General features: G+C 46.6%; 1 protein-coding gene and 1 long non-coding RNA gene across 2 annotated transcripts in view; one reads left to right on the top strand and one right to left on the bottom strand.

The window, feature by feature from the left end:
* The window catches only part of LOC140393543 (methyltransferase-like protein 27), a 278746-nt gene that overhangs the window by 119370 nt on the left and 135864 nt on the right, over positions 1–23512 (bottom strand). The gene's annotated exons all lie outside the window — the stretch shown is intronic.
* On the top strand, positions 7477–21733 carry LOC140393953 (uncharacterized). The gene is made up of 4 exons (XR_011935790.1): positions 7477–9863; positions 11326–11389; positions 16177–16469; positions 21631–21733. It is a non-coding gene; the product is annotated as an uncharacterized lncRNA (long non-coding RNA).

The raw sequence follows: 23512 nt of genomic DNA, 5'->3' as shown, positions 1-23512 counted from the left end.
GATTTAGCGTGAACCCGGTGCCCGCCAGGGTTTTGGTGTCAAAACAGTTTCTCCGCCCAATCGGCTTTCCTGATGTTGCTGCGGCCGACAGAATCCCGCCCCATATCTAGTTGAACGGGTTTTACTCCCCAAGTCCTGTTGACGGGACGGCCCATTAGAGGAATATAACCCTTGTTGGGATCAGAATTGTCAGAAGCAGAATTGATAGCTGTCAGTCACGAAAAGGTGTACAACAATGATGGATAATATCCAAGCCGCCCATGGTCGATGCAGTTAAAATGGGACAGAAAAAGAAGGGGAGCGAAGCAAATTTTGATGAGAAGATCAAACCTGTAAAAAATATTGGAAGGACATGCAAAACCAATTAACCAGATACTAAAAGAGAAGACTATTGATTCAGACCAGAATCAGAATCAAATTCTTTGCAGTATTTATGGAAATTGGATGTTTGAGCTGAACATTTGGAAGAAGTGAATAAAGAATTAGTTTGGAAAGGGAATGAAAATTTGTTTAATTTGAACTGCTGTGAGTCTCTGTTTAAATGAAATTTGAGCCGTACTAAAATTCAATAGGTCTGTCTATTCTAAAACAAAGATAAGACAAATTTGGCAGCAATCCAATTTGATACTTTCAAAACACTTGAGTTGGAAACAACAATTCTTACTGTGCTCACCCCAGTCCAATGCCGGCATCTCCACATCATAACAATTTGAGAGTCAGTTAACAACCCATTTCACCAAATATCTCTTAACTTTGATTAATTACCAAAAATTGGAAATTTAAATTGGTTATAAAAAGGATAAAGTGATGAAATTTGAGCAAAATTGAAGGAACAGAATGAAATAAGTTTTTTTAATTACATAAAAGGACTTGATTGCATACCAAGTTTCTCCACACACTCTCTGTCCCTTTAGGTTCTGTACGAAAATTAGTCATTTCAGCAGACGGCTGATTTGTTCCAAATCGCACGGAAAATTGTGCTTCTACGATGTGTTGTTCTATGTTAATTTATATGAGGTTTAATTGTGAATTTGTGGGAGTTCAATAAGACCATGAATTGTGAAGTTTTTAAGCATATTTCAGAGGAATTTTGAATATGTGACAATTATATTGGGCTGGATTCTCCGTTTCAGCAGCTAATTGCCGGCTCGAACGGAGAATTCACGGGTGTTTTATGACCAAAACATCAGCACTGACACCTCATCGATTCTGGGACCGGTGAGGGGCTAGCAGCGGTGCCGGGTGAAACTCCTGGCTCCCGCACCAAAATCGGCCGGAGAATAGCCGGGTCCCTGGCTGCACATGCGCACAGCGATGACCTTCAGCGGTCGCACCATGCAACGTGGCGCCGGCCGTGCAAGGACCCGACCTGCCATCCGTGACCCCACAGGCCACCTCCTTGCCACCCCCCACCAGTCCCCCAAGCACCCACAGAAGCCTCCCTGGCATGGATCCCGGCCGAGTGTCGCATCGCTGGACACTGTCAGCATCTGCTACGCCGGGTTCCCAATCGCTAAGTGAAGGGAGGGTTCAGCGATGATACCTCTTAACACTAAATAGCTAGCATGCGACTAGATTTGTTTTACTAAGGATTGGGATGAATTATAGGAAGAGTACCGAGTAATCATTATTAACCATTAAACATGTATTTTTAGGACACAGCAGTAATAAGTAATCAATAGTGAAACAATCCACGGTGCTGGTTCTGTTGTTCTGTTTCTCACAAACAAACAGCACAGGATGTTGCAATTGTACATAGCTGTCAGGATGAGGATCCTGGCATCAATCATGGGTTGCTTGCGATTCTATTGGGTGAAGTTTAAACATTGCTTGCAATTCTATTGGGTGAGTTTAAACATAGCAGCTTTAAGGATACTTACAACTGGTGGGCTATTGATTTTTGAATGCTGTATATGTACTGAGTTTGTGTCTTTGTTCTGTAGAAGGACTTTGGCAGCTTTCCAGGTCTTATCTCTCATGTACATGAAAGCAAGCTGGTAGAATATTAAACCGTCTTCAGATTGTTGATGTATCTGATGCTCTTTGTACGGAATTGAGCCACAGGAGAAAAGCCCACGTGGAAGCTGACTCAATACACAGTTCTTGAAACCGCTCCAAAATTATTTGGAGCTGCGAGCATTATTGTCCACAGGATTCTGACCAGAATAATATGCCTCCCCGGGTGAGTACATTTTCCTTTACCACCCAGTAGATAGAGGTTGTGTATCACACAGTCGGATCCATAAGTTGTGCGATTCGGACAAGGGGTGCAAGTTGCGAGTAAGTAGCGGCAGACATAAGCAACACTGAGAACGTGCTAACATTGGGTGGACAAAGGCGGACTTTTGTACCACGCCAAGGAGCAGTGCAGGATAAACCACCGCGCGTTTTTAAAAAAGACTGGAAAGGGTAGAACCCCGCAATGATTCGATGGAGTCCAAAACAGGGAGCCCCTAGGGGGGACCTGATGCAGTATGATACAAACCATTGTTATTGAGCATCGGAAGTTGATAAAAAAGATGGTTGAAAAAGGATATGATTCAGAAGCGCCCGAAGCTGAGCAAAAGGCTTGGTGGCAAGGGCAGACTAAAAATAAGGCAGAGATGACAGCTGTAATACTTGCTGCTCTGCTGAGAAATCGCCTCAACACTGAGCCAGAGCAGGAACAAGCAGCCTCTATCAGAAAAGCGCAGGAGGAGGGACTTAACAAACCACAGGGAAGGATAGTGGCTTAGCCACTATATCCCTCCCTCCCTGAGGAGGAAGGAGAACAGGGGGAAATAGACAGGGGCAGTTTAGCTGACGAAGCAGCCCAGTATAATGACTATCCACCCCCGTATAATTCAAAAATCTCTTCCACTCCCATGGCACCAATACGAACTACATTCCAAACCACCGCGGGTGGGAGAGGGGCCATGGCGGCCACTCAAGCAATGCCGCTGACTGCAGCGGAGAAACAAATGTTCATGGACAAACTCAGTCCATTGCGCCGAAGCCGTACTAATTCAGCCTTTTGGGAAACCACGGATGAATGAAGGGAAACCCACGATCTAACCCTGGATGATGTGGGACTGTTAACAAAGGGGAAATGACCTGGTCCGGCCTGGCCACCAATGTACAAAGCAGGAGCTGAATAACAGAACAGACCAGCAGAAATATGATCATGTTAAAGGGGACCTGGGGCGAGCCGGAGGACATGGTAGTGCTAATTGGACAAAGGTGACACTCGTTAAACAAGGTCCCAAAGAAACAGCAGCCGATTATCGGGAACGGAAATTCCGAAGTTATGTAGATGAGGGGGGTATAGTCAACCCCCAGAAAGATGATGAGATGTTGAAAATATGGTAAAGGACGGATTCAGTCCAGCCCTCACTAAAATAGAAGAAATGGGTCTCCCGGTAGGAAATACATATCAAGAAATTATGAATTGGGACATGAAAGCTGAGGCAAATTGCCAGAAAAACTCCAAATTAGCCGTAATTCAAACTGGGGAATCCCAACCCAAAGCAAAAGGGGAATGTTTCTTTGGTGGGAGGAAAGGACACTTTGCGAGCGAGGGAATGTCAGAATAGGGCCGCCGGGAGGGTAATTCGATGTTGGAGGAATGGCCACGAGAAACGGGACTGCTGGGCGAAAGAGGGAGGAAAGGAAGGACAGGGACCCAAATGATCAAAGACTGGCATGGAGTTCCTCCCTCGCAGCCTCGTCTCAGCGCAGCCTCAGCCAGTGATTCAAATCACAGCGTCCGAATTACAGAAGTTGCTGGGACAGAAATGACAATTAGCAGCCCTGGGAACCCAGGGCAGGGGCCCCCGGATGTATGTGGACATGGTGTTGAGGATTCAGCATTGTACAATGCTGATTGACACCGGGGCAGCCGTGTCCATTACAGATTTACCCTTGCCAACAACAAATCATAGTATGCAACTACAGGGAGTGACTGGAGGAACACGAATGGCAATCTTAAATGAACCGATCGTTTTAGAAATAGGGTGTCAAGCAGAACAGGTTCAAATTTGGAAATGCTCGACTGGGGAAGGCAGCATTCTGGGGATAGATTTATTAGAACAGCTGGGGGCTGTAATTGACACAAAGGCAGCCTCCATAACGTGGAACAAACCCTACAGACGGGACCGGTGGGGGCAACGCAAAGGCATCATTGCTGATCTGGACCAGCAATGGATTGCAACTAAAACTTCCTCCAGTACTAATTCACCTATATGGCCCATTAAAAAAACGGATGGCAGCTACTGACTGACCATCGACTGCACTGTCCTAAATAGGCATGCAACTAGGGAATACCCCATAGTAGCAAACTCGGCGAGTATTCCTAATACTATAGGGGCCGAACATTGATATTTACAGTTCTAGACACAGCTAACGGTTTTGGTCAATCCCCGTGGCTGAGGAGCATCAGTACAAGTTTGCTGTTACAGTGGGGAACCAGCAGTACACCTGGACCCGCTTACCACAAGGGTACCACAATAGCCCCGCTATATTTCATTAGAATATGGCCCAGATAATCGAACCCCTACATTGTGTCGGGACCACTATTTTACAATATCTGGATGATATTTTAATCGCCTCAAACAGTTCAGCGTCATGCTGCCTGGCCCTCCACCAGGTGGCGCAGGCGATCCAAGATGCTGGACTTGAACTAAATCCGAACTAAGCAAAGCTTGGACAGAGTCAGGTGACATATTTAGGACATATTATTGCTCAAGGAAAGAAAAAATTCCCGGAAGACAGAAAGAAAGCCATGCTCTGCATGCAGAGACCCCACACGGTGAAAGGGGTCAGACAAGTGCTGGGATTATTTAACTATTGCAGGAACTTTGTGGAGGGATACGCAGCCATCGCGAAACCCCGATAGGATTTAACGAAGGGACGAAAGGCCAGCAAAGACAAGATCGAGTGGGGGGAGGAGGAGACTCAGGCTTTTCCCAATCTAAAACAAGCAATGGTGAAGGTGCCCGCCCTGGGGTTGCCGGACCTCAGTAAGCCATTCCACATCATCTGCCAAGAAGATAGTAGAATGCAGGCCGCTGTCGTAGCCCAGTGGCATGGGGATAAATTTAGACCAGTCGGATACTACTCCGCCCAAATGGATGCGGTAGCCACAGGCATGCACTGATGTGTGCAGGCCTTGGCGTGTGCTTCATGGGCAATAAATGTATCAGAACCCATCACCTTGATGGGTAAAATAATCCTCCATAGCCCGCATACCATTGTTCAACTCTGAGAGGCAGGAAGACTGAAGGGTGTCTCGGATAGTAGATGCTCAAAGTGGGAAGCTATTATTTTACCTGGGGATAGACATGTGGAAATCTGTCCAGATATGAAGGAAAATCCCGCGATAGGGTTAACGATAGGAGGAACGGAGCATGAATGTGTTGTGGAAGTAGAGGAGGACACGAGTGGAGGCTTGGCAGAAGAGCCACTGGTGGGAGAGGGAATGAGCAACTTTTCTGTGGATGGAGCAAGGAAGTATATAGGAGGAGAGTCCCGTCCAGCACGGGTTGTATTGGATAGTGAAGGTGAATTGATTGCAGCCGTGAAGGCCGCAGGCAATGCTGATATTGATGTACGGCAGGTGCAAGAACGAGCACGAGTGGAGGAAAAGGAGGGGTGTAGAAATAACGGGGGACAGATAGGCCATAATGGAATATGGAGGAGAGAGGGAAAGATAATAGCCCCTGAGGCCGTGCAACAATCCCTGTTAGACATATATCATGGACAAGCGCACACAGGGAGGGACTATATGATCAAACTATTAAAGGAATGTTGGTGGTGTAAGGGAATGGGCAGGGATGTGACCAAATTCTGCCAGCGATTCATACAGTGCGCCCTGGTGGAACCAGGCCGTCCCTGCAAGATAGAAATGGGAAGTCAGCCCTGGCCCAACGGACCACGAAAATTCGCAATTGGATTTTACAGGACCATTGCCTCGGGTACAGGGTAAAACAGACTGTTTGGTGATTGTAGATCAATTCACCGATGGATGGAAGCATTCCCGTGTAAGGACGCCACCTCTAGTACCGTGGCTTTGATATTGGCGAACTAAATAATACCAAGGTGCGGGGTGCTCCTCCAACTGGATTCTGACCAAGGGGCCCATTTCATGGGAAAAGTCATGGAGGAGGCTTGTAAGGTTTTGGGGACCGGCAAAGATTCCACATCCCATACCATCCTCAAAGCTCGGGAATGGTAGAGCGAATGAATCGGAACTTAAAAAACAGCCTGGCCAAAGCTATATTGCAGGAAGGGAATAATTGGGTACAGGCCCTGCCGGCAATATTGTTGCATCAAAGAGCCACCCCCACCTGGGGGACGGGTCTAACCACTTTTCAGTTAATGACAGGGAGAGCAATGCGCCTCCCGGAGGAGGTGATAACTGGAGGGGCGGAACTTGAGATAATCAAAGGAACTGTACTCCAATGCATGCAAGATCTGGTGACCGGCTGCATGCCCTTAAGGGTCAGGTAATTGCACAGCAACAACATAGTGTCATGTGTTTAAGAAATGTACCTTTACGAAATGGAGCTGCTCATGTTACTGCAGTGATGTTAGAGTGAGGGTGGCGCTGAGCTCTGCTTCTGCTTTTTTAGTTTCAGTTTGAGAAGAGCTTGAGTGTGTCTGTGTTCTTTCAGTGAGCTGCACTGCTGTTGAACTCTGCCACGCAAAGACTGTCTATGGATCATTTGGCAAACTCAGAATTATAAAAAGGTCTCAGTATTAAATGTAACCCTAATGTGTTCCTGTTTGAAGGTTTGTTAAGTCTTTTGGATGATAAAAGGACAGCATACAGGTTACTTAGTGTTTTATTCTTTGGGGGGTGTATTTGAATTAATGGTTGCAAAGATATTCACTGTTTGTTTTAAAAAGGTTAACTTGAGTTCATAGAATAAACATAGTTTTGTTTTAAAAACCACTGGACCATTTTTTGCCGTACCATACCTGTAGAGTGGGCCCTGTGCTCCCCACACCACAATCTATTAAAAGTTGTGGGTCAGGTGAACTCCATGATACACTTTGGGGTTCTCTAAACCCTGGCCCAAAACAATAGAGATTGGACCAAACTGACTGCTAAGGATACCTCAAAACTACCAACACCAGGGGATAGGGAAAGGTCAAACTCATGACTGGTAAAAAGGGACTAGGGGTTCGATGGGAGGGACCCTATGCAGTAATCATTGCTGGATAAACATGTGCCCTAATAGACAAGAAAATGGTCCGCGGTGGAGGCACTGGTTGCAGTTGAAACCATATCCTCATGAGTATTCCCATAGTCACAAGAATTGAGAGATCCCTCCAGTAGGTTGGCGAACCCAAGGAGCGGGGGGGGGGGGGGGGGGGGGGGGAGAGAGAGGAGGGTAGCCATGGTATTGCCAGCTGCGGCACTTGTAATGGGAATTATCTGAATTTGTAGATGGGCCACCAGAGTGGTTCAGGATGTTGGACAAATACGAGGGAGGAGTGAAGATGGTGAGAATGATATCATGCTAATTGAGCGCCGGAAGGTGTTTGTTTATTCCCATAGGATTCTATTGCTAGTACATGTTGGAGCCCCACTTCATTTTTGGTTGCAGCCATCAACATCGACCACCGCAAAAGGCGTCGGATATTGCGGATAGAAGAACCAATGATCGCATGTATACTAATGTCACGCGGGTGCGTCGGGCTGCAGTAAATGTTATGAGAGATGCAAAGGGGAGGAGTGGTATAGGTTTTTATTATGATGGGACTCAGGACGTATGTACAAACGGGACTCTATATGTTCCTGCGGGGCAGCTTATACGAAGTACTTGCAATTCCGAAATACCTAGGCCCTGTATCAGTTGGGAACCCAGGATCAAGGGAATTACAGGTGATACGGAAAGCTGGGATGCAGGACCTTTGCCCCCAGGCATGATCATGACATTGTTTTTTTATAATGACCGATCAGAGAACGTTAAATGCCATCGATGGCCCAAATCGCCCAATTGTGAAATATCAAGTAATAGGGGACCATCTGGAAATTCACTGCATAGATCCCTACCGGCACCTAACTGTACTGAAAATCATGAGATGATATGTGACAGATTAACAGCTTTGTATTAGGGAAGTGCGGTAGGCAGCCAGTCAGCACAGGAGCCCGAGAATCGGGTGTGATATTGTAGGAAGCAGGGACCCCACCTGGTACAGGTGGCGACCGTGCAGAAGCCTACTACCACCACTGTGACACCGGCGAGCTCCGGCTCGAGTACAACCACGAGTCCAAAGTCAACTCCTAAGCCCGAATGTGATGAGCATATCACTAGCCACACGATGGGACAGTGGTTAGTTCTGACCCCCTCTGATGAATTAGTGACGATAGTACCTGGACATGAACATGTGAACGTTATGGTTAATCTCACCAGTCTACACTTACCAGCCTATTGCTATGGGCAAGGATTGTTTGAAGCCTTGGAGAGGGCGATTTTGGATGGGAGTGGATTGGCAACACGTAAGCGACGACAGAGAGGCATAGTGGAACTGGCGGTGGCAGATTACGGGGCAGGAGTTTCGACTGTCAATGCCCTTGACATTGCTGAGATAAGTGAGGAGATTGAGGTTATGAAAGGGCAAATGAGAGCTACAGTTAAGGACAGATACCAGGATGCCAAAACGGCTACAGACCTTAGCCAGCAAATCAATCAGCATGTGTGGAGAGAACTTAAACAGTTGTAACCATATCAGACCACGATTAATGAGTTAATTGAAAGACAGAGTGCTATCTTGAAGGAGGTGTACCGCGTGAACGCATGTAATATGTATGCAACATACTTATTACAAGTCTTCAGGCCAACCTACTCCAGCTGGCTGCACAGCGAGTGCCTAATTGGGTGAGCAATGATCAATTGATGGCTTGGGTCAAAACTGCCCACCAAGCTCCTGAACACCTGAGGGAGTTGACATTGGCCAGTCGCGTTCCCTTTGCGAATGATAACCACACCCTCCTAGTGGGAATGATGGTGCATATTCCCAGGGCAGGAGAGAACAGTACTCATGAACTTCTTCAGGTGAACAACTTGAGACACTATGGGAATGGTGTGTTACTTAAACTGAAGGATGCCCCTGCACATGCAATCCAAAGGGCAGGTAGGATATTCTCTATCTACCTCCAGGTATACAAAGGGGGTGAAAGAAATAACTGGTTATGTCCAGAGAGAGCCATTAGTACGGACGATTGCTGCGGGTATACTACGTATGAGAACTGCACGTTAGCGGTCGAATTAACCAATCAGACAGTGTTTAATCGTGCTCAATACTTGGACAACAACTACATTGTGACGTCATACCACAATTATACCAAGCATGGCATTGTGTGTGAATTGCTTGGACATAATGTTGTTCTAACCAATTTATCCGAGTCTCTTACCATTGGCCGACATCCCATATAGGAATGTGTCCGTCGTGGAAGCAGATGACCTCGAGCGAACTGTCGATGACCATCGGATTCACCAATACGATGAGAAGGGGCTTTCATGCATCCCGCACTTGCGGGCCGACTGGGAAGGACTTAAGAAGGAGGTGATGCGAATTGACCACCTCTGGAACAAGGAGCGGGAGATCATCCAGACTCACGCCGAGAAGGAGGTGGAACAGTTTCAGTCACAGAACTTTTTCTCTAAAATATGGAATTGGGGACTGAATACCAATATCCATCCATGGATACGTATTATATCACACGTTATTGTAATTTTGCAGCTGTTTATATTGCTTGTCTTTTTTCTCATGCTCTGTTGCTTCAGGCGCCGAATTAGGGAATGGCAGACAGACTGCCGCCCCCTAGTTAAAGAGGAACTGTTACGGCTCTTGCCTGTTGTCCATTCCACACCAAGGTCAGACTCCAATAAATTCTGTATGTCTCTTTAGTGGCCTGTTATTGGGCGAGCCAAAGGCCAAAAGGGGGGATTGAAGGGGTGTTCAGCGGTGATACCACTTAACACTATATAGTTAGCATGCCGCGAGATTAATTGACATAAGTTATTTTATTAAGCAATGGGATGAATTATATGAAGAGTACAGAATAATGATGATTAACCATTAAACATGTATTTTTAGGACATAGCAGTAATAAGTAATCAATAGTGAAACAATCCACGGTGCTGGTACTGTCGTTCTGTTTCTCACAAACAAACAGCACAGGATGTTGCAATTGTACATTGCTGTCAGGATGAGGGTCCTGGCATCAATCGTGGGTTGCTTCCGATTCTATTGGGTGAAGTTTAAACATTGCTTGCAATTCTATTGGGTGAAGATTAAACATTGCTTGCAATTCTATTGGGTGAGTTTAAACATAGCAGCTTCAGGGATTGGATCACATCCAACTGGTGAGGGCTATTGATTTTTGAATGCTGTATATATGCTGAGTTTGTGTTTTCGTTCTGTAGAAGGACCTTGGCAGCTTTCCAGGTCTTATCTCTCATGTACATGAAAGCATGCTTGTAGAATATTAAACTGTCATCAGATTGTTGGTGTGTCTGCTGCTCTTTGTACTGAGTTGAGCCACAGGAGAAAAGCCCACGTGGAAGTAGACTCAATACACAGGCCTTGAAACCTCTCGTACACTGAGACCACACGTGTCACGCGCCGATGGTAACTCGGCACAGCTGGGGTGGAGCATCGCAGGAGGGCCTGCTGATGACGCAACAAAGCTGTTGCAGTGGCGCGCGGCGCAGTTATGTCTTTTCCGAGGGGGCCAGCATGGCTGATGTACAAAACGGTATCAAAACGACACAGGCCCCGATTTGGGCATCGGAGTCGATTCTCTGCCTGATCGCCGATTACAATATCGGCGTCGGGCCAAGAAGATTCCTGCTCATTATGTTTGTCACATCCCCCTAGAACGGAACAAAACTTGAGTGGGAACTATGCTGGACAAATGTCAGCCTTCCAGCAAAATTATAGTCTGTCCATATCTAATATACCCCCCTAACTTGAAGGTGTACCTGTGCAAGAGACCCTAGCTGTTCAAGTGAAGACAAACATCCAGCAGAGGGCAGTAGAGCGGAGATGCTGATTGGCTGTTGCAGGGGAAATTTGCATTCGTCCATTGTGGTCACCCTAACGCGAAGGTGGTTTGTGGAGGAGCTGTTGTCAAGTGACACTTAAACCCGAAACACTTCTTCAGTGTTTCCCTCCCTACCCCCTCCTCTAACCAAAAAAAACCAACCACTGTAAAGATCAAGAGGAAGGCTCGAGGGCAGGTAGAAGTAGAAAGAATTTGAACCGTGACATCACAGCCTGCAGGTAAGGGATTAGCTGGTGACTGCAAGTAGTTTTTCTTTGATTTTCCCTCAGGTGTTATCGTGCGGGCGCAGAGGTTGCTGAATGAGTGCTTGCTGAGAAGGGGAGTGAGTAACAGGTAAGCTCTTTATTTTTTTATCTAGAGGGGATGGCAGGGAAGGTAGTGCAATGTTCCTCCTGCAGAATGTTTGACGTGAGGGACGCCGTTAGTGTCCCTGCTGATTTCATCTGTGGGAAGTGCACCCATCTCCAGCTCCTGAGAAACTGCGTTAGGGAACAGGAGCTGGATGAACTTCGGATCATTCGGGAGGCAGAGGTGGTCATAGATAGAAGCTTCAGGGATGTAGTTACTCTGAAGAATAAAGATAGATGGGTGACGGTGAGAGCGGCTGGGAGGAAGCAGTCAGTACAGGGATCCCCTGTGGTCGTTCCCCTTAGTAACAAGTATACCGTTTTGGATACTGTTGGGGGGGGGGGACCAGGGGTAAGCCATGGGGTACAGGTCTCTGGCACAGAGTCTGTCCCTGTTGCTCAGAAGGTAAGGGGGGAGAGGAGTAGAGCATTAGTCATTAGAGACTCCATAGTTAGGGGGACAGATAGGAGATTCTGTGGGAACGAGAGAGACTCGTGGTTGGTGTGTTGCCTCCCAGGTGCCAGGGTGCGTGATGTCTCGGATCATGTTTTCGGGATCCTTAAGGGGGAGGGGGAGCAGCCCCAAGTCGTGATCCACATAGGTACCAACGACATAGGTAGGAAAAGGGATAGGGATGTAAGGGAGGAATTCAGGGAGCTAGGGTGGAAACCTAGATCAGAGTTATTATCTCTGGGTTGTTACCCGTGCGACGTGCTAGCGAGATGAGGAATAGGGAGAGAGAGGAGTTGAACACGTGGCTACAGGGATGGTGCAGGAGGGAGGGTTTCAGATTTCTGGATAATTGGGGCTCATTCTGGGGTCGGTGGGACCTCGACACACGGGATGGTCTACACCTGGACTAGAGGGGTACCAATATCCTGGGGGGGAAATTTGCTAATGCTCTTCAGGAGGGTTTAAACTAGTTCAGCAGGGGCTTGGGAATTTGAATTGTAGCTCCAGTACCGGAAGTTGAGAGTAGTGAGGTCATGAGTAAGGTTTCAAAGTTGCAGAAGTGTACCGGCTGGCAGGAAGGTGGTTTAAAGTGTGTCTTCTTCAATGCCAGGAGCATCCGGAATAAAGTGGGTGAACTTGCGGCATGGGTTGGTACCTGGGACTTCGATATTGTGGCCATTTCGGAGACATGGATAGAGCAGGGACAGGAATGGTTGTTGCAGGTGCCGGGGCTGAGATATTTCAGGAAGCTCAGGGAAGGTGGTAAGAGAGGGGGAGGGGTGGCATTGTTAGTCAAGTACAGTATTACGGTGGCAGAAAGGACGTTTGATGAGGACCCGTCTACTGAGGTAGTATGGGCTGAGGTTAGAAACAGGAAAGGAGCGGTCACCCTGTTAGGGGTTTTCTATCGGCCTCCGAAAAGTTCCAGAGATGTAGAGGAAAGGATTGCAAATATGATTTGGGATAGGAGCGAAAGCAACAGGGTAGTTGTTATGGGGGACTTTAACTTTCCAAATATTGACTGGAAACGCTGTAGTTCGAGTACTTTAGATGGGTCCGATTTTGTCCAATGTGTGCAGGAGGGTTTCCTGACACAGTATGTAGATAGGCCAATGAGAGGCGAGGCCATATTGGATTTGGTACTGGGTAATGAACCAGGACAGGTGTTAGATTTGGAGGTAGGTGAGCACTTTGGTGATAGTGACCACAATTCGATTACGTTTACTTTAGTGATGGAAAGGGATAGGTATATACTGCAGGGCAAGAGTTATATCTGGGGGAAAGGCAATTTTGATGCGATGAGGCAAGACTTAGGATGCATCGGATGGAGAGGAAAACTGCAGGGGATGGGCACAACGGAAATGTGGAGCTTGTTCAAGGAACAGCTACTGCGCGTCCTTGCTAAGTATGTACCTGTCAGGCAGGGAGGAAGTGGTCGAGCAAGGGAACCGTGGTTTACTAAAGCAGCCGAAACACTTGTCAAGAAGAAGAAGGAGGCTTATGTAAAGATGAGACATGAAGGTTCAGTTAGGACGCTCGAGAGTTACAAGATAGCTAGGAAGGACCTAAAGAGAGAGCTAAGAAGAGCCAGGAGGGGACATGAGAAGTCTTTGGCAGGTAGGATCAAGGATAACCCTAAAGCTTTCTATAGATATGTCAGGAATAAAAGAATGACTAGGATAAGAGTAGGGCCAGTCAAGGGCAGTAGTGGGAAGTTGTGCGTGGAGTCCGAGGAGATAGGAGAGGTGCTAAATGAATATTTTTCATCAGTAGTCACACAGGAAAAAGACAATGTTGTCGAGGGGAATACTGAGATTCAGGCTACTAGACTAGAAGGGCTTGAGGTTCATAAGGAGGAGGTGTTAGCAATTCTGGAAAGTGTGAAAATAGATAAGTCCCCTGGGCCGGATGGGATTTATCCTAGCATTCTCTGGGAAGCTAGGGAGGAGATTGCTGAGCCTTTGGCTTTGATCTTTAAGTCATCTTTGTCTACAGGAATAGTGCCAGAAGACTGGAGGATAGCAAATGTTGTCCCCTTGTTCAAGAAGGGGAGTAGAGACAACCCCAGTAACTATAGACCAGTGAGCCTTACTTCTGTTGTGGGCAGAATCTTGGAAAGTTTTATAAGAGATAGGATGTATAATCATCTGGAAAGGAATAATTTGATTGAAGATAGTCAACACTGTTTTGTGAAGGGTAGGTCGTGCCTCACAAACCTTATTGAGTTCTTTGAGAAGGTGACCAAACAGGTGGATGAGGGTGAAGCAGTTGATGTGGTGTATATGGATTTAAGTAAAGCGTTTGATAAGGTTCCCCACGGTAGGCTACTGCAGAAAATACGGAGGCATGGGATTCAGGGTGATTTAGCAGTTTGGATCAGAAATTGGCTAGCTGGAAGAAGACAAAGGGTGGTGGTAGATGGGAAATGTTCAGACTGGAGTCCAGTTATTAGTGGTGTACCACAAGGATCTGTTTTGGGGCCACTGCTGTTTGTCATTGTTATAAATGACCTGGAGGAGGGAGTGGAAGGATGAGTGAGTAAATTTGCAGATGACACTAAAGTCGGTGGAATTGTGGACAGTGCGGTAGGATGTTACAAGTTACAGAGGGACATAGATAAGCTGCAGCGCTGGGCTGAGAGGTGGCAAATGGAGTTTAATGCAGAAAAGTGTGAGGTGATTCATTTTGGAAGGAATAAGAGGAAGACAGAGTACTGGGATAATGGTAAGATTCTTTGCAGTGTGGCTGAGCAGAGAGATCTCGGTGTCCATGTACATAGATCCCTGAAAGTTGCCATCCAGGTTGAGAGGGTTGTTAAGATGGTGTACGGTGTGTTAGCTTTTATTGGTAGAGGGATTGAGTTTCGGAGCCATGAGGTCATGTTGCAGCTGTACAAAACTCTGGTGCGGCCGCATTTGGAGTATTGCGTGCAATTCTGGTCGCCGCATTATAGGAAGGATGTGGAAGCATTGGAAAGGGTGCAGAGGAGATTTACCAGAATGTTGCCTGGTATGGAGGGAAGATCTTATGAGGAAAGGCTGAGAGATTTGAGGCTGTTTTCGTTATAGAGAAGAAGGTTAAGAGGTTACTTAATTGAGGCAGACAAGATGATCAGAGGATTGGATAGGGTGGACAGTGAGAGCCTTTTCCTCGGATGGTGATGTCTAGCACGAGGGGACATAGTTTTAAATTGAGGGGAGATAGATATAGGACAGATGTCAGAGGTAGGTTCTTTACTCAGAGAGTAGTCAGGGTGTGGAATGCCCTGTCGGTAAAAGTAGTGGACTCACCAACACTAAGGGCATTCAAATGGTCATTAGATATACATATGGACGATAAGGGAATAGTGTAGGTGGGCTTTAGAATGATTTCACAGGTCGGCGCAACATCGAGGGCCGAAGGGCCTGTACTGCGCTGTAATGTTCTATGTTCTAATTCAGCCAAGCATGGATATAAGGCAAATGAGAATATAACTTGTACCCGAGATGTTAGAACCCTAAAACCTGAGATTACAAGATTAAAGGCGAATATGAATAAAGAAGAATATTGTGTGACCACCTCACTGGAAAGATATCGGGATGGGAGCAGAATATTCCCCGTTGAGAAACCGACATTGTGCGTAAAAACCCAGGGTTCAGCTAGAATTGGTAAAATTGAGTTTGTTGATATTCATAAATGAAGGCAAGAGCGAATTGATGTCACGGAGGAAATTAAAGCTGAACTTGAGGATTTTGGGAGAAATATGTGACAAATATACAACTGTTACCAGAAATGTTAAGAAATATTAAAAAGTGCGTTAAATATGACATATCAGATAATGTTACAAGAAATAAGTGTAATCAAAACCCATATAAATTAAATTAAAGAAATGAGTTGGCGGTATGATATTTGGAGCTGGAGAATAAATGTACAGCTTCACCCATGGGAACAAATTATCGCCATGCTTATTGTTTTATTGTATCAAACTTATATTATGATAATGTTAATGCGCTGGAATGTTAAGAAGGAAAATACGTCAGAGATGGAGTTGTTTTTGCAAAATTGGGAAAGATTGATGGGAAAATGATGTGCCAATGAATAATTATCTGTCTATGTATGATGAATGTTGTTTCTTTACGTAGTTATGATTAGTTGTAACATGGTTTGGACCTGAATATCTGCCCAATGGGAAGATCTGGCTATGGTTTTTTGTGATTCACTTTGCCTTGTTCAGCATTCAAAAGGGAGAATGATGGGAAAGATGGCCAACATTGTGCCTTGAGGAATGATGGTAAAAGAGGCCAACAGATTTGCTTGTGTGAAAAACTGCCTTTCTGCAGAAAGAACATCACGGGAACAGAGAGACTACTTGCAACTGGAAATTTCACTGATAACACTTTATTTTGGACCATCGAGAACAAGGCGCTCTCAAGGTTGAATGATGCCTGGCAACTAAAGGATTGTTGAACTTAAACCTTGCAAAATAGCAGGGACTCCCAATATTCAACAGCAATAACCCCAGGGATCACCCTTCGCAAGAGCAGACCTGACTTTAAAACCTCACAGCCATGCAGCTTCCAGACCAAGCCTGGCCAAGTTCTCTCTACCTCGCTTGTATATTTTTCTTCAAGTCGTGAGTATTGAAACTTATATAACTGTTTAAATGAACACACAGTCAAAGTCTGAGTTAAATAACAAAACTGTATTAATTCAACTGGCAATAAGTATTAAATTTTGTTTGTGTCCTTTGTTGGTGCCAGAAGACGGCAGCAAAACTACACCTCAGGTTATTCTATTTTACATTTGGTATTGCGTCCTTTATCCCTAATTCTGTCTCTTGCACTCAATCTTTTCCTCATCAATTTCCTCATATTGTTTTGCACACGCAATAGTTCCCATCATATCTCATTAATGAACCTTGGAGAATCTTTACAGTCGAACAAAATGTTTTCATAATATCTATAAAACAGAAATTAAGGGCTGGATTCTCCGATTGCCGATGACGAAATCGCATGCGGCAATTGGCCAGAGAACCCGTTTGGCGCCAAAATCGGGGCGGGGTGGTTTTTCGGATGCTCTGCGCCCTCCAAAACGGCATCTTTGGTGAACACGCCGGACACATTGATGGTCTCAGGACATCACCTGAATGCACCCCTTGATGCTCAATCCCCGATGGGCCGACTTCCCGACCACATGTGGTCTGAGGTTTTGTCAACCTCGTGTGGTGGCTGCGGACCGTGTCCAGTGCCGCACTGTCAAATAAAGAACAAAGAACAAAGAAATGTACAGCACAGGAACAGGCCCTTCGGCCCTCCAAGCCAGTGCCGACCATGCTGCCCGACTAAACTAAAATCGGCTACACTTCCTGGGTCCGTATCCCTCTATTCCCATCTTATTCATGTATTTGTCAAGGTGCCCCTTAAATGTCACTATCGTCCCTGCTTTCACCACCTCCTCCGGTAGCGAGTTCCAGGCACCAACTACCCTCTGTGTAAAAGACTTGCCTCGTACATCTACTCTAAGCCTTGCCCCTCTCAGCTTAAACCTATGCCCCCTGGTAATTGACCCCTCTACCCCAGGGAAAAGCCTCTGACTATCCACTCAGTCTATGCCCCTCATAACTTTGTAGACCTCTATCAGGTCGCCCCTCAACCTCCTTCGTTCCAGTGAGAACAAACCGAGTTTATTCAACTGCTCCTCATAGCTAATGCCCTCCATACCTGGCAACATTCTGGTAAATCTCTTCTGCACCCTCTCTAAAGCCTCCACATCCTTCTGGTAGTGTGACGACCAGAATTGAACACTAGACTCCAAGTGTGGCCTAACTAAGGTTCTATACAGCTGCAACATGACTTGCCAATTCTTATACTCAATGCCCCAGCCAATGAAGGCAAGCATGTCGTATGCCTTCTTGACTACCTTCTCCACCTGTGTTGCCCCTTTCAGTGACCTGTGGACCTGTACTCCTAGATCTCTCTGACTTTCAATACTCTTGAGGGTTCTACCATTCACTGTATATTCCCTACCTGCATTAGACCTTCCAAAATGCATTACCTCACATTTGTCCGGATTAAACTCCATCTGCCATCTCTCCACCCAAGCCTCCAAACAATCTAAATCCTGCTGTACCCTCTGACAGTCCTCATCGCTATCCGCAATTCCACCAACCTTTGTGTCGTCTGCAAACTTACTCATCAGATCAGTTACGTTTTCCTCCAAATCATTTATATATACTACAAACAGCAACGGTCCCAGAACTGATCCCTGTGGAACACCACTGGTCACAGCCCTCCAATTAGAAAAGCATCCTTCCATTGCTACTCTCTGCCTTCTATGACCTGGCCAGTTCTGTATCCTCCTTGCCAGCTCACCCCTGATCCCGTGTGACTTCACCTTTTGTACTAGTCTACCATGACGGACCTTGTCAAAGGTCTTACTGAAGTCCATATAGACAACATCCACTGCCCTACCTGCATCAATCATCTTTGTGACCTCCTCGAAAAACTCTATCAATTTAGTGAGACACGACCTCCCCTTCACAAAACCATGCTGCCTCTCACTAATACGTCCATTTGCTTCCAAATGGGAGTAGATCCTGTCTCGAAGAATTCTCTCCAGTAATTTCCCTACCACTGAAGTAAGGCTCACCGGCCTGTAGTTCCCTGGATTATCCTTGCTACCCTTCTTAAACAGAGGAACAACATTGACTATTCTCCAGTCCTCCGGGACATCACCTGAAGACAGTGAGGATCCAAAGATTTCTGTCAAGGCCTCAGCAATTTCCTCTCCAGCCTCCTTCAGTAATCTGGGGTAAATCCCATCAGGCCCTGGGGACTTATCTACCTTAATATTTTTTAAGACGCCCAACACCTCGTCTTTTTGGATCTCAATGTGACCCAGGCTATCTACACACCCTTCTCCAGACGCAACACCTACCACTTCCTTCTCTTTGGTGAATACTGATGCAAAGTAATCATTTAGTACCTTGCCCATTTCCTCTGGCTCCACACATATATTCCCTTGCCTACCCTTCAGTGGGCCAACCCTTTCCCTGGCTACCCTCTTGCTTTTTATGTACGTGTAAAAAGCCTTGGGATTTTCCTTAACCCTATTTGCTAATGACCTTTCGTGACCCCTTCTAGCCCTCCTGACTCCTTGCTTAAGTTCCTTCCTACTTTCCTTATATTCCACACAGGCTTCGTCTGTTCCCAGCCTTTTAGCCCGAACAAATGCCTCCTTTTTCTTTTTGACGAGGCCTACAATATCTCTCGTTATCCAAGGTCCCCGAAAATTGCCGTATTTATCCTTCTTCCTCACAGGAACATGCCGGTCCTGAATTCCTTTCAACTGACACTTGAAAGCCTCTCACATGTCAGATGGTGATTTGCCCTCAAACATCCGCCCCCAATCTAGGTTCTTCAGTTCCCGCCTAATATTGTCATAATTAGCCTTCCCCCAATTTAACACATTCATCCTAGGACCACACTCTTATCCTTGTCCACCAGCACTTTAAAACTTACTGAATTGTGGTCACTGTTCCCGAAATGCTCCCCTACTGAAACCTCTACTGCCTGGCCAGGCTCATTCCCCAATACCAGGCCCAGTAACGCCCCTTCCCTAGTTGGACTGTCTACATATTGTTTTAAGAAGCCCTCCTGGATGCTCCTTACAAACTCTGCCCCGTCTAAGCCCCTGGCACTAAGTGAGTCCCAGTCAATATTGGGGAAGTTGAAGTCTCCCATCACCACAACCCTGTTGTTTTTACTCTTTTCCAAAATCTGTCTTCCTATCTGCTCCTCTATCTCTCGCTGGCTGTTGGGAGGCCTGTAGTTTTCCCCCCAACATTGTGACTGCACCCTTCTTATTCCTGATATCTACCCATATAGCCTCACTGCCCTCTGAGGTGTCCTCCCGTAGTACAGCTGTGATATTCTCCCTAACCAGTAGCGCAACTCCGCCACCCCTTTTACATCCCCCTCTATCCCGCCTGAAACATCTAAATCCTGGAACGTTTAGCTGCCAATCCTGCCCTTCCCTCAACCAGGTCTCTGTAATGGCAACAACATCATAGTTCCAGGTACTAATCCAAGCTCTAAGTTCATCTGCCTTACCCGTAATACTTCTTGCATTAAAACATATGCACTTCAGGCCACCAGACCCGCTGTGTTCAGCAACTTCTCCCTGTCTGCTCTGCCTCAGAGCCACACTGTCCCTATTCCCTAGTTCTCCCTCAATGCTCTCACCTTCTGACCTATTGCTACCGTGCCCACCCCCCTGCCATACTAGTTTAAACCCTCCCGTGTGACACTAGTCGGTGGGGGGAGCCGTTCCACTTGCTGGGGGGTTTCGGCGGGGGCCGGGAGGACTGGTGGGGGGTGGTCCAGGAGTGGTGAGGGGGTTTACAGGGGGACACTATCTGGCAGGCCTCCGCAATTCTCCGCTGTGCGCATTCGCGGCCACAGACCCGGTAATTCTCTGTCCGTATCTGCAGGGGGCTTTACGTGGCGCAGCTGCTAGGCCCCACCAGATGGAGCATTGGTGCGCGATAGGTGCCGACCTTTTGGTCGTAAGACTAGACACTTCCTCCGGACATAGCCACAAAATCGGAGAACCCAGCCCTGAGTTTTTCTATTTGATTCCATACATGAACAAATTTTGCTTGTTTGTTATTTCAATTAAACAACGTTTGATCTTCTCAAATGTAACCCAGTAGGGTTGCCTGACGTTTTCCATGTAAAAAATTATCCCAAGTTGAAATAACAATGTTGTTTGGCTGACAGTTTTTGTTCGTGTTCACCTTATTCCTTTTTTTGATACCAAGAAATCTCTGGGCTGTTTCTCTGTTAACCTTTTTGAACCTTAGTTTTCCCCTTAAACGTCAGGAATATTCCGTTTGAATGCTTGGAATAGCAACTCCCGTCCAGTGATTTTATTAATTCCAATTTCAGAAACAATTTGGCTCCGGCTTCGTAGTTTCACATCAGAAACAAAGGCAGGGATTCTCTGCTGTTTGCTGATGGTCCCGCCGCTCCTGCACACGTTTCACAGCGGCGAGGGGTGATTTCAATGGGAATTCTCACTGACAGCGGCAGGAACAGAGAATCCCGTTGCCAGTGAATGGCGCTCCGTCTCCCGCCACCAAGAAACATGCGGCTTGAAAGAGGCTGGAGAATCCAGCCCATAAGTGTTTGCAATCAGTTCGAGGTCATGTCTACATCACCTGTACTCCAACAGTATGGGGTAAATTTTCCAGTCAAACCTTCTGCTAGAATTGTCACGGACAGGACGGAAGATTCAGGCAATAATCTTAGGGCGTGCGCGACTGGATAATCCCGCCCTTTGTCTCGAAAGATAGCAATGGTAATCAATCGCCTGATTGAAAGCCAAATCTCTGAAAGGCAAAGCATTTGTTCTGTTCTTTAATTCTCAAAACTGCTGGCTTCACTCGGAGCTGAACACCACAGCACCTGTTTAATTAAAAAAAAACACTACATTGTGGCTCTGGCCAAGATCCCAATGTGATTAATGTGTCCAATCATATCTGAAAACTTAGAAAGTTAAAATCCAATAATGCCCAATATACATTTAATAATCTCTGCTGCTTGCTGTTTTATTGGGAGATGGAAAATTTGTGGCACATTGATGGGGCGAGGGATGCGGGGATGAGGGGACGGGGACGGGACATGCGAGGGCAGACCCCGCAGTGCCAAATGGACCCACCATGTAACCTGGTGGACCTGGTTGGGAATGGGGGTACGCACAATGCTAACATGTCAGCCCTTCACTCCCTGCAGACAATGGATATTGGAATTCAACCAGCAATGATGTCCTTCCCACCAGACGGCGCAGCACTCGGGGATGCCCTGCGGCTGAATGAGTTGCCGCTGACTTGAGGAGGAGGAAGCTGCAGTAGCGGAGCGTGCCACAGAGGGACAGGTGGCAACCGCCCTGGATGGATAGCCAGCCACCCTACAGGCTGATGAGGAGATGTCAAGGAGGCGCCGCATGAGGCCTCGTGTGGTGTCGGCAGCGCCTGTTATTCGAGGACCTACCGGTCCAATTGACATGATAGTTCATATGAACTCTCCATTGTTCAAAAGAAAGGAATTGCAGACTTCAGCACATACCAGTTCAATGATAAGAGCTGAGTTTGCATTCCAATACACATTTAAGTATTCCACATGCAACATTTATATTAACTTTAAAGTTCAACGAGATAATGTTGCACATTGAAGACTGCAACCCAATCATCAAATCAAATGTATTTGGAAACTCACCCAAACCAATCAGCATGTTACAGGGGTAGAAACAGATTGACTCAGATTAATAACAAATTCCTTAAAAAATAGAGGTGATGCAGCCATTTTTCATTCTGGAATCACTCTATACTATATGCTTGACTATCTACTATCTTTATTTCGTATTTCTACTCTACCTCTAAGTCTGGCAAGCTGTTTTGCTTTTAGCAAGAAACCATTACTGTATTTTGAAAGTTTAAGTCGTTTGTAAGCTACTCAGTTTAATTATCTCGGTAAAGCCTTCTGCAGGGGCTTTCTTGAGAACATTTGATTTGTAACCACAAGAAGATTTCAAACTCTCAATTATAATCAATAGACACCCAATAAAGATTTCATTTCGCATCTGAGACAAGTAGTGCAAATTTCTACTTAGTTAGGTGTATTCGAGACTACACTTAACCACAGGTAGATTTCATCAAGCACCCTACTCAAGCCTACACCTTTACTCTATCCCCATAACCCAGTAACCCCACCTAATCATTTTGGACACTAAGGGGCAACTTAGCATGGCCAATCCACCGACCCTGCACATCTTTGCATTGTGGGAGGAAACCTGAGCACCCGGAGGGAAACCACGCAGACACGGGGAGAATGTGCAGACTCCGCACAGACAGTGACCCAAGCCGGGAATCGAACCTGGGACCCTGGGGCTGTGAAGCAACAGTGCTACCACTGTGCTACGGGCAGCAATGGGCAGCACGGTAGCATAGTAGTTAGCACAGTTGCTTCACAGCTCAAGGGTCCCAGGTTCGATTCCCAGCTGGGTCACTGCCTCTATGGAGTATGCACATTCTCCCCGTGTCTGCGTGGGTTTCCTCCGGGTGCTCCGATTTCCTCCCACAGTCCAAAGATGTGCAGGTTAGGTGGATTGGCAATGCTAAATTGCCCATAGTGTCCAAAGAATGTTAAGTGGGGGTTACTGGGTTACGGGAATAAGGTAGATACGTGGTCTTCAGTAGGGTGCTCTTTGTAAGGGCTGGTGCAGACTCGGTGGGCCAAATGGCCTCCTTCTGCACTGTAGATTCTATGATTCTGTGATTCTACCATCAAGAAGGTGGGAGCAGCTTGGCAGGAGAATCTTCGTGCGCAACAGCTTAAGGTGGTGGAGGGTACAGAGCCTGCATTGCCTATCCAATGTTTGATGGACCAACCGGTGGACTTCGTAAATGAGAAGTTCAGTCAGTTGAGAACAGAGGCCCAGCGGACCTAGTCAAGGCTGTAGACCTGCTGAAGTCGGGAATCGACCGAGTGGAGCAGAGGCTGGAGTCCCAGGGTCAGGCCCTCCGGAAAATGAAGGAGGCTGTGGGGAGCACGAGGCGCAGTTGGCTTTGTTGGCGGGCGAGGAAAGTAATGTGGGAGACCCAGAAGCGGCTGCAGG

This window comes from Scyliorhinus torazame, chromosome 17 (genome assembly GCF_047496885.1).
Source record: "Scyliorhinus torazame isolate Kashiwa2021f chromosome 17, sScyTor2.1, whole genome shotgun sequence".
NCBI lineage: Eukaryota > Metazoa > Chordata > Chondrichthyes > Carcharhiniformes > Scyliorhinidae > Scyliorhinus > Scyliorhinus torazame.
The sequence above is the reverse complement of the archived record's forward strand: the minus strand, read 5'-3'. Positions and strand labels throughout refer to the sequence as shown.